This window comes from Scylla paramamosain, chromosome 10 (assembly GCF_035594125.1).
Source record: "Scylla paramamosain isolate STU-SP2022 chromosome 10, ASM3559412v1, whole genome shotgun sequence".
Taxonomy (NCBI): domain Eukaryota; kingdom Metazoa; phylum Arthropoda; class Malacostraca; order Decapoda; family Portunidae; genus Scylla; species Scylla paramamosain.
Window position 1 is genome coordinate 21,861,932 of NC_087160.1, and position 7,500 is coordinate 21,869,431.

General features: G+C 42.2%; 1 protein-coding gene across 6 annotated transcripts in view; it reads left to right on the forward strand.

Moving 5' to 3' along the window:
• LOC135104343 (serine/arginine repetitive matrix protein 1-like) overlaps positions 1-7,500 on the forward strand; it is a 143,114-nt gene that overhangs the window by 113,220 nt on the left and 22,394 nt on the right. For 4 of the 6 annotated variants that reach the window (XR_010270407.1, XR_010270408.1, XR_010270406.1 and 1 more), the window contains one exon: positions 1,135-1,240. The gene's annotated coding sequence lies outside the window, so the exon portion shown is untranslated. Of the gene's footprint in view, positions 1-1,134; positions 1,241-1,487; positions 1,595-6,018; positions 6,561-7,500 lie in introns of those variants that run through there. The other 2 variants (XR_010270414.1, XR_010270413.1) reach the window with 2 other exon arrangements.

The window sequence follows — 7,500 nt, forward strand, 5'->3', positions numbered from 1 at the left end:
TACAGGGCTTGTTTATCTTGATGCGTCTGCGTGTGTGTGTTTTATGTGGTAGTTTCATGTGCGAGAATTTTTGTTCTTCTAATTTCTTTCTCCTACATGTGCAGTCTGCTTAACTTTCTCACTATATTCTCTCGTGTCTCCCGTGTATGTGTGTGTGTGTGTGTGTGTGTTTTTTTCTGGTAATTTCTACAGTTTTTTTCCTTCTTGTTGCTTTTTTTGCTTTCATTGTTTCTTACTTTTTTTTCATCATGGTCTTTCTGTATTTATCATTGTTCCATTTTTTTGTCATTTATAAAGATTTCGTGTACCTTTTCTTTTTACTTTTACTATTTTTCTTTTATATATATATATATATATATTTTTTTTTTTTTTTTATCGTAGTCTCCTTTTGTTTTGTTTTGTTTTCTCGGTCGTGTAAACATTTTTTTTTCTCTCTCACAGTCATTAACACACATCATCATCTTATATTTTCTTCTATGTTTTATCATCAAATTTTCTTCTATCCTGTCTTCCTCAAATGTATTTTAAAAAAGATGGTGTCTCCTTTTACTCTCTTTTCCTCAGATCTATTCCCTCAAATTCCACCTCATTTCTCGTCCCTTTCAAATTCTGTATTACCATTTGCCCTTTCAAATTCTCTCTCATTGTTTGTCCCGTCTAATTCTGCCTCATTCTTCACCCTGCCAAATATTATTCATTCTTTGCCCTCCAAGCCCAACATTCTTTCCCATCCTTGAAATTGAACCCATTCCCTGTTCCTTCCAGTCATCAGTCATTCCATTCCTTAAAATTTTCTTTCTCTCAATAACTCTACAATGATACTTTTGGGCTGACTGTGTTGATGTCTTCTCCTTACGTTTGATAAAAATGTCTGATGCAATTGTAGAGTATAATTTTGAAAGACATCACAACAGGGACTGGTTCGTGTAGGCCTGATGGCTTCTTGCAGTTTCCCTTATCTTCTTATGTTCTTACGTCTTAACCAACTGATTAACTAACTAACCAACTAATTGATTCAAACATTGTCTTCAAACAGTCTTCTCTTTCCTCAGTATTTATATAAAATGGTTAGAAGGAAATGGAAGCAGTGTAGCCAGATCAGTGGTAATATTCCCTGATCTTGTTGCCTTTCAGAATATTGGTGCAGGAGGGAGAGACTGCAGACCTGTATCTGGTTCACCTACAGGACGCTTGGGTTCTTGGGAGGGTCCTGTGTAATTTCCTCTCAGAGTGGTGTTTGGTAAGTATGTCAGTGGCTTGTATGTTAGTGTTTTGTTGTCTTTTTTCGTCCTCCTTTCTGTGGTGTGTGTGTGTGTGTGTGTGTGTGTGTGTGTGTGTGTGTGTGTGTGTGTGTGTGTGTAGGTACTGTTTTGTGTGGGTTCGTTCCTTTTATTATGTTTTCTTTTATCATTGTTTTCTCTTTTTTTTATTATGTGTGTACTTGTCTCCATATTAATTTTTCTCTTCTACAGCAACAACAACAACAACAACAACAACAACATTTACTACTACTACTACTACTACTACTACTACTACTACTACTACTACTACTACTATCATAACAACTATAACAACATCATCTGCCTTAGATCAGGTAATTGTATGCAATTTACTTAATGCCTGGCCTATCCCTGCCCCCCTTTTCCCTCTCTCTCTCTCCCTCCCTCCCTCCCTTCCTCCCTCCCTCCCTCCTTCCCTCCCTGTCTCCCTCCCTCCCCCCTCACCCTCGCTCCCTTCCTACCCTCCTCCTCTCCTCTCTTTATTTCTTCCCCTCCTCTCTTCCTCGTGCCTCCAGTCTCATAACCTTCCTGTGCCTCATTCCTCGTCCTCTTCTTCCTCCTCCTCCTCCTCCTCCTCCTCCTCCTCCTCCTCCTCCTCCTCCTCCTCCTCCTCCTGTCCCTTCCCTGTCATTATTCCTTCCCTTTTATTCTCATCATCTTCCCCATTCCCATCCTCTGGTCTCCTCCTCCTCCTTCTCCTCCTCCTCCTCCTCTTCCAGCGATTTACTTCCATCTTAGCCTAGGAATAATGAGCTTCTCCTCCTCCTCCTCCTCCTCCTCCTCCTCCTCCTCCTCCTCCTCCTCCTCCTCCTCCTCCTCCTCCTCTTCCCATCCCCCACTCTCTCTCTCTCTCTCTCTCTCTCTCTCTCTCTCTCTCTCTCTCTCTCTCTCTCTCTCTCTCTCTCTCTCTCTCTCTCTCTCTCTCTCTCTCTCTAACACGTGTGACCCAGATGCACCTGCGGACACCTGTCATTATCCTCTGCCTCTGGGGAGAGAGGGAGAGGGAGAGGAAGAGAGAGGGAGAGGAGGAGGGAGGGTGAGAGGGAAGAAGGAAAGACGGTAGGAGAAAAGCAGTTAAAATAAATACAAACAGTCTCTCTCTCTCTCTCTCTCTCTCTCTCTCTCTCTCTCTCTCTCTCTCTCTCTCTCTCTCTCTCTCTCTCTCTCTCTAGGGCAAAAATTTAAAGAAAAAATCGACTATGTAAATTTGCTGACCTAACCTTTGGACTCACTTGTTTCTTAATTAGGAGAGAGAGAGAGAGAGAGAGAGAGAGAGAGAGAGAGAGAGAGAGAGAGAGAGAGAGAGAGAGAGAGAGAGAGAGAGAGAGAGAGAGAGAGAGATTGAGCAGAATTAATGGACAAAATAGTATTGCTCTTAAATTTTTGAGGAAAGGAGTAGGAGAACGTAAGCAAATAAACAAACAAACAAACACAAATTCTCTCTCTCTCTCTCTCTCTCTCTCTCTCTCTCTCTCTCTCTCTCTCTCTCTCTCTCTCTCTCTCTCTCTCTCTCTCTCTCTCTCGACAACTGGCACGTATTCATAAATCTATACTCTTACCTTGTGCTATTACAGGTACAGTTGTGTTCAGAAGTTGTGTAACGTTCTGCTCTCAACTTCACTGTGTTTCGTTTGCTTTGCTTCTAAATACTGACCAACATTTTGGAACTCTTGCTCTCTTAGAAGGACAATTTTCAAAGGCCAGAGATAATTAGGTTCTCACTGTGTTTTTTTTTCTTTTTAGTCATTGATGGTGTAGAATTCTTGTTAATCTATCACTAGAACGATGAACACACTATTGAGTATTCCATCAACTTCCACTCCTTGCGCTTTCATAAGGACAGCTTCCAAAGGTCACAGAGATGGTTACAGTCAGGTAAGGATGTTTTCTTTATTTCTTTATTTATTTGTTTATTTATTTTTTTTTATTGTTGTTTGTTACTGATGGTGTCGAATTCTCGTTAATCCATCACAAAAAATCATGAATGCAGTCTTGAGAACCCCAGTAACTTCAACAAGTCTACTAAAAAAGCATGGCCAGTATATTACTATAAGACTCCATTTGTCTGTCACGAGTACATAATGCCACAGAGATTATTAGACAGGTTTCCTCAGTGATGATGTAGAATTTCCGTTAATGTATCACTAGAGCCATGAAAACCCTCCTCAAAATTCCAGTAACTTCCACTTGTGTCTGGTAAAAGTAGTGAGATAAGACGCTGGAATGATTGAGAATGCAGCTCCTTAATCTCAAGTCTTCCTGGTGTACTGACAGTCTCCTTACCGAGCCTGACAATAGATTCTTGGCAGACCAATGGACGCAGAAGTGAGAGGAAGGGCAAAGCACAGTGGAGGTGAGTGTTGTATTACTTCTGACCATGACTGTACTTACCTGTCCTCATCTATTTACGTATAGACAGGTAGACAGGCAGACAGGCAGACAGACAGACAGATAGAAAGACAAGCAGACAAATAAACAAGTAGACAGACAAACTGGGCAGGCTAACAAACAAAAAAGGACAGACAGACAGACAAGCAGGCAAGCAGGTGGGAAGGCAGAAAAACAAACAGGCAGGCAGACAGACAGGATGATAGATAAGAAAACAGACAGGGAAGCAGGTAGAAAGACAGATAGACATACAGATAGACAGGCAGAGAAAATTAAAGGTCTTAGGAATTTTAGTAATACGATCTCTCTCTCTCTCTCTCTCTCTCTCTCTCTCTCTCTCTCTCTCTCTCTCTCTCTCTCTCTCTCTCTCTCTCTCTCTCTGAAACTCCCCTTTAAAATTTTGCAGCGCCAGGAAGAAAGGATCAGATTCTTGTTGGCTTTGTGTGTTGAAAGGGTTCCAGTTTCTCTTGATCCTCTTTGTATAACGGGAAATACTAATGAAAACTGGTGGTGCTACTGCTTGTTCTAATTCCACTGTCTCCTCTGAATGTGCTCTCTATCTTCCTCTTTCTCTTCCTGGTCCCTTGATAATGGTGGTGGTGGTGATGGTGGTGGTGGTGGCGGTGGTGGTGGTAACGATGTGTCAGTTCTTAATGTTCTCTCTGTCTTTCTTCCTTTCTGGTTCCATGATGGTGGTGGTGGTGGTGGTGGTGGTGGTGGTGGTGGTGGTGGTGGTGTGTGTTCAAGAAAAGTTGTTGTTTTTATTAATTGGAGAGTGTAGAGTTTAATTAATGTTGTTTGTCTAGTCGTAGTTATTATCAGGTTATTATTATTTTTCCTCTTATTATTATTTTTCCTCTTATTTACTCTTGTTTATTTATTGTTGTTTATGTAATGTTTTTTTTTTTTTTTGGGGGGGGTTATTCTGGTATCGATGCACTAGAGAGAGAGAGAGAGAGAGAGAGAGAGAGAGAGAGAGAGAGAGAGAGAGAGAGAGAGAGAGAGAGAGAGAGAGAGATTGTGCTACAGTGGTTTCCAAAGCATTCTCTCTCTCTCTCTCTCTCTCTCTCTCTCTCTCTCTCTCTCTCTCTCTCTCTCTCTCTCTCTCTCTCTCTCCTCTGGGTTGTTTATTTTACTCCCTTTTCCTGTTGTCGTTCATCTTCCTCCTCCTCCTCCTCCTCCTTCTCTTTCATCTTTCTCTGGTATCTTTTCCTCCTTTTTATCTCACTCATTGTCACATATCTCTTCCTCTCCCACCTACTCTTCATCTTCTTCCTCCTCAAATTCTCTTCTTCATGTATCTTTGTGTGTGTGTGTGTGTGTGTGTGTGTGTGTGTGTGTGTGTGTGTGTGTGTGTGTGTGTGTGTGTGTGTGTGTGTGTGTGTGTGTGTGTGTGTGTGTGTGTGTGTGTGTGTGTGTGTGTGTGTGTGTGTACGAGTATATCATTGGGTTTGTCATGTGTCATTGTAATTTTTGTTTGTGTTTGTTATGAGAAAATGTGTTTATCTTGTGGTGTGCATTGTTGTTGGTGGCGGTGGCGGTGGTGGTGGTTAATTATTGTTGTTGTTGTTGTTGTTGTTGTTGTTGTTGTTATTGTTGTTGTTTCTACCATACAAGAAATTTTTTAATCACTTCACTTCACTTCTTTCTTCTTCTTCTTCTTCTTCTTCTTCTTCTTCTTCTTCTTCTTCTTCTTCTTCTTCTTCTTGTTCATCTTGTTGTTGTTGTTGTTGTTGTTGTTGATGTTGTTGTTGTTTACCATTAGAGATGAGTTATGGCAAAAAGTCTCCTCTTCCCTTCACTTCCCTTCCCCTTTCCCCAGTCCTGTTACTCTACTCTTCCCTCCCCTGTCCTTCCTTCCCTTCCCTTTCCCCTCTCTTTTCTCCTCCCTCTTTTCGTTTTTTTCTTTCCCTTCCCTTTCTCTCCCTTCCTCCGCTCTCACTTTCTTCTCTTCCTTTCTTCTCCTTCTTCCTTCCTTTTTCTTCCCTTCCTTCCCTTTCCTTTCCTTTCCTCCCTTTGCTCCCTTTCCCTTTCCTTCCCTTCCCTTTTTCACTCCTCCTCTACCTTTCCCTTCCTTTCCCTTCCCCTCTCTTTCCTTCCCTCTCCTTTGTCCCCCTCCCTATATACCTCTTCTCCTTTCTCACGTCTCCTTCCCCTTCCTTTCTCACTCTTCAGGCATCCTCTTCCCTTCCCTTCCCTTCCCTTCCTATTCCCTTCTCTTCACCTTTCCTATCACATAACCCTTCATTCCCTCTATTCCACACCTTTCCCTTTACCCGACTCCTCAGGCGCTCTTTTCATCCCTCATCCTCCCCACGCCCTCCACACGCCCTATTCCCCCTGAACACTGGACCTTAGGGCGTGTGGATGCCTGTGTCCCTAATCTGCTATTTGATACTGGAAGAGGCGCTGAAAGGAAGGGAAGGAGGCTGAAAATTGAGGTAAACTAGGAGGCTATAGAGGTTGGCGGATGAGGAGGTGAAGGATCAGATGGGTAAGAAGGACCAGAAAGAGGCTAAGGAGGGACTGGAGGCTGAGTAGAGGGCGTCCACTCCTGGTACTTGGGACTGGTTGTTGGGGTACAGATTGTGAAGGGGGCAAGTAATGCTCCCTCATGCGTAAGTGGTTGATCTGTCGCTATTTTTACCAGGTGAGTCTATTTCGAGCAGCGCACCACGTCTGTCGAACCTGTTGCCCGCCCCTTCGGCACCTCCACGCTTCGTGTCGCCTGCCGCTTCACTACACACCGCCAAATCTACCCCACGCTGCGTCTCCTATTCTTATACCCGCCGCGGCCGCCTCCTGCAGTAGTTATAGCCAGAAGTCAACTTACCATCTTTATTGTTTCGTGTTTTCCTGCTGTCTGAAGTCATCCTCCCTCCTGCAGTAGTCGTGAGTAGAAGTCAGTCACTCATTTTCACTGTTTCGTGTTTTCTTGCTGTCTGGAATCATCCTCTAGATTTGGTTAGTCCTTTTTGCGGCTTTCTCTTTAAGGGACTGGCACCTCAGTGGACTTTTTTTTGTTTTTTCTTCCTTTTCTTTATTGTTCGAGATCAATGACCCTCTGCTGATATTCTGATAGTCTTATAAAAAATTTGATGATTAATGGACTGGCACGATATCAGAGGACTTGAGATTACAGGAAAAAAACAAGCATAGTGAAAGTGAGTGAAGGTTACTCCACTTGTGATCATGAGTGTGGATCAGATTCCTTTACACTTCATGGCCCCATCTCTTACGTTCACCAGGCTGCAGTGGTGGTGGTGGTGGTGGTGGTGGTGGTGATGATGATAATGATGGTGATGGTGATGAGCTCAGGAAAAGTGTGTTTTTTTTTCTTTTTTTTTTCATTATTAGGAAGGAGTAGCGTTTCATTAGTGTTGTTTGTTTTCATAATTTTAACGATAGTTTAGTGAAAATTCTACATCGTTGGCAGCGGAAACGTAGAACATAAGAAACCAAAACATATCATGGGTTTCAACGCTTACATTCAACACACCCCCAGTGGAAGCTATCGAGGTTTCCAAGAGTGATTTCATGATTATAGTTATAGTTTAATGAAAATCCTTCGTCATTAGCAGCAAAACTGTACATGAAAGCAAGAATAATTAAGGATTTTTCTGACCTTTGTAAACAGTCTTGATGAGAGAGAGCAAAGTGTTTAATCCTTTCACTGCCACAATTAATTATTAAATATTCACTTTTGTATTATAGTCTTTTGAATCACTCTGTAACCTAGACAAGACAAAATTAACTTCTTATTTTCTCTCTCTCCTTTTTTCAGTATGTGCATGCAGAACTTTTTCTTCTTAACCGTTCACTGCCACAATAA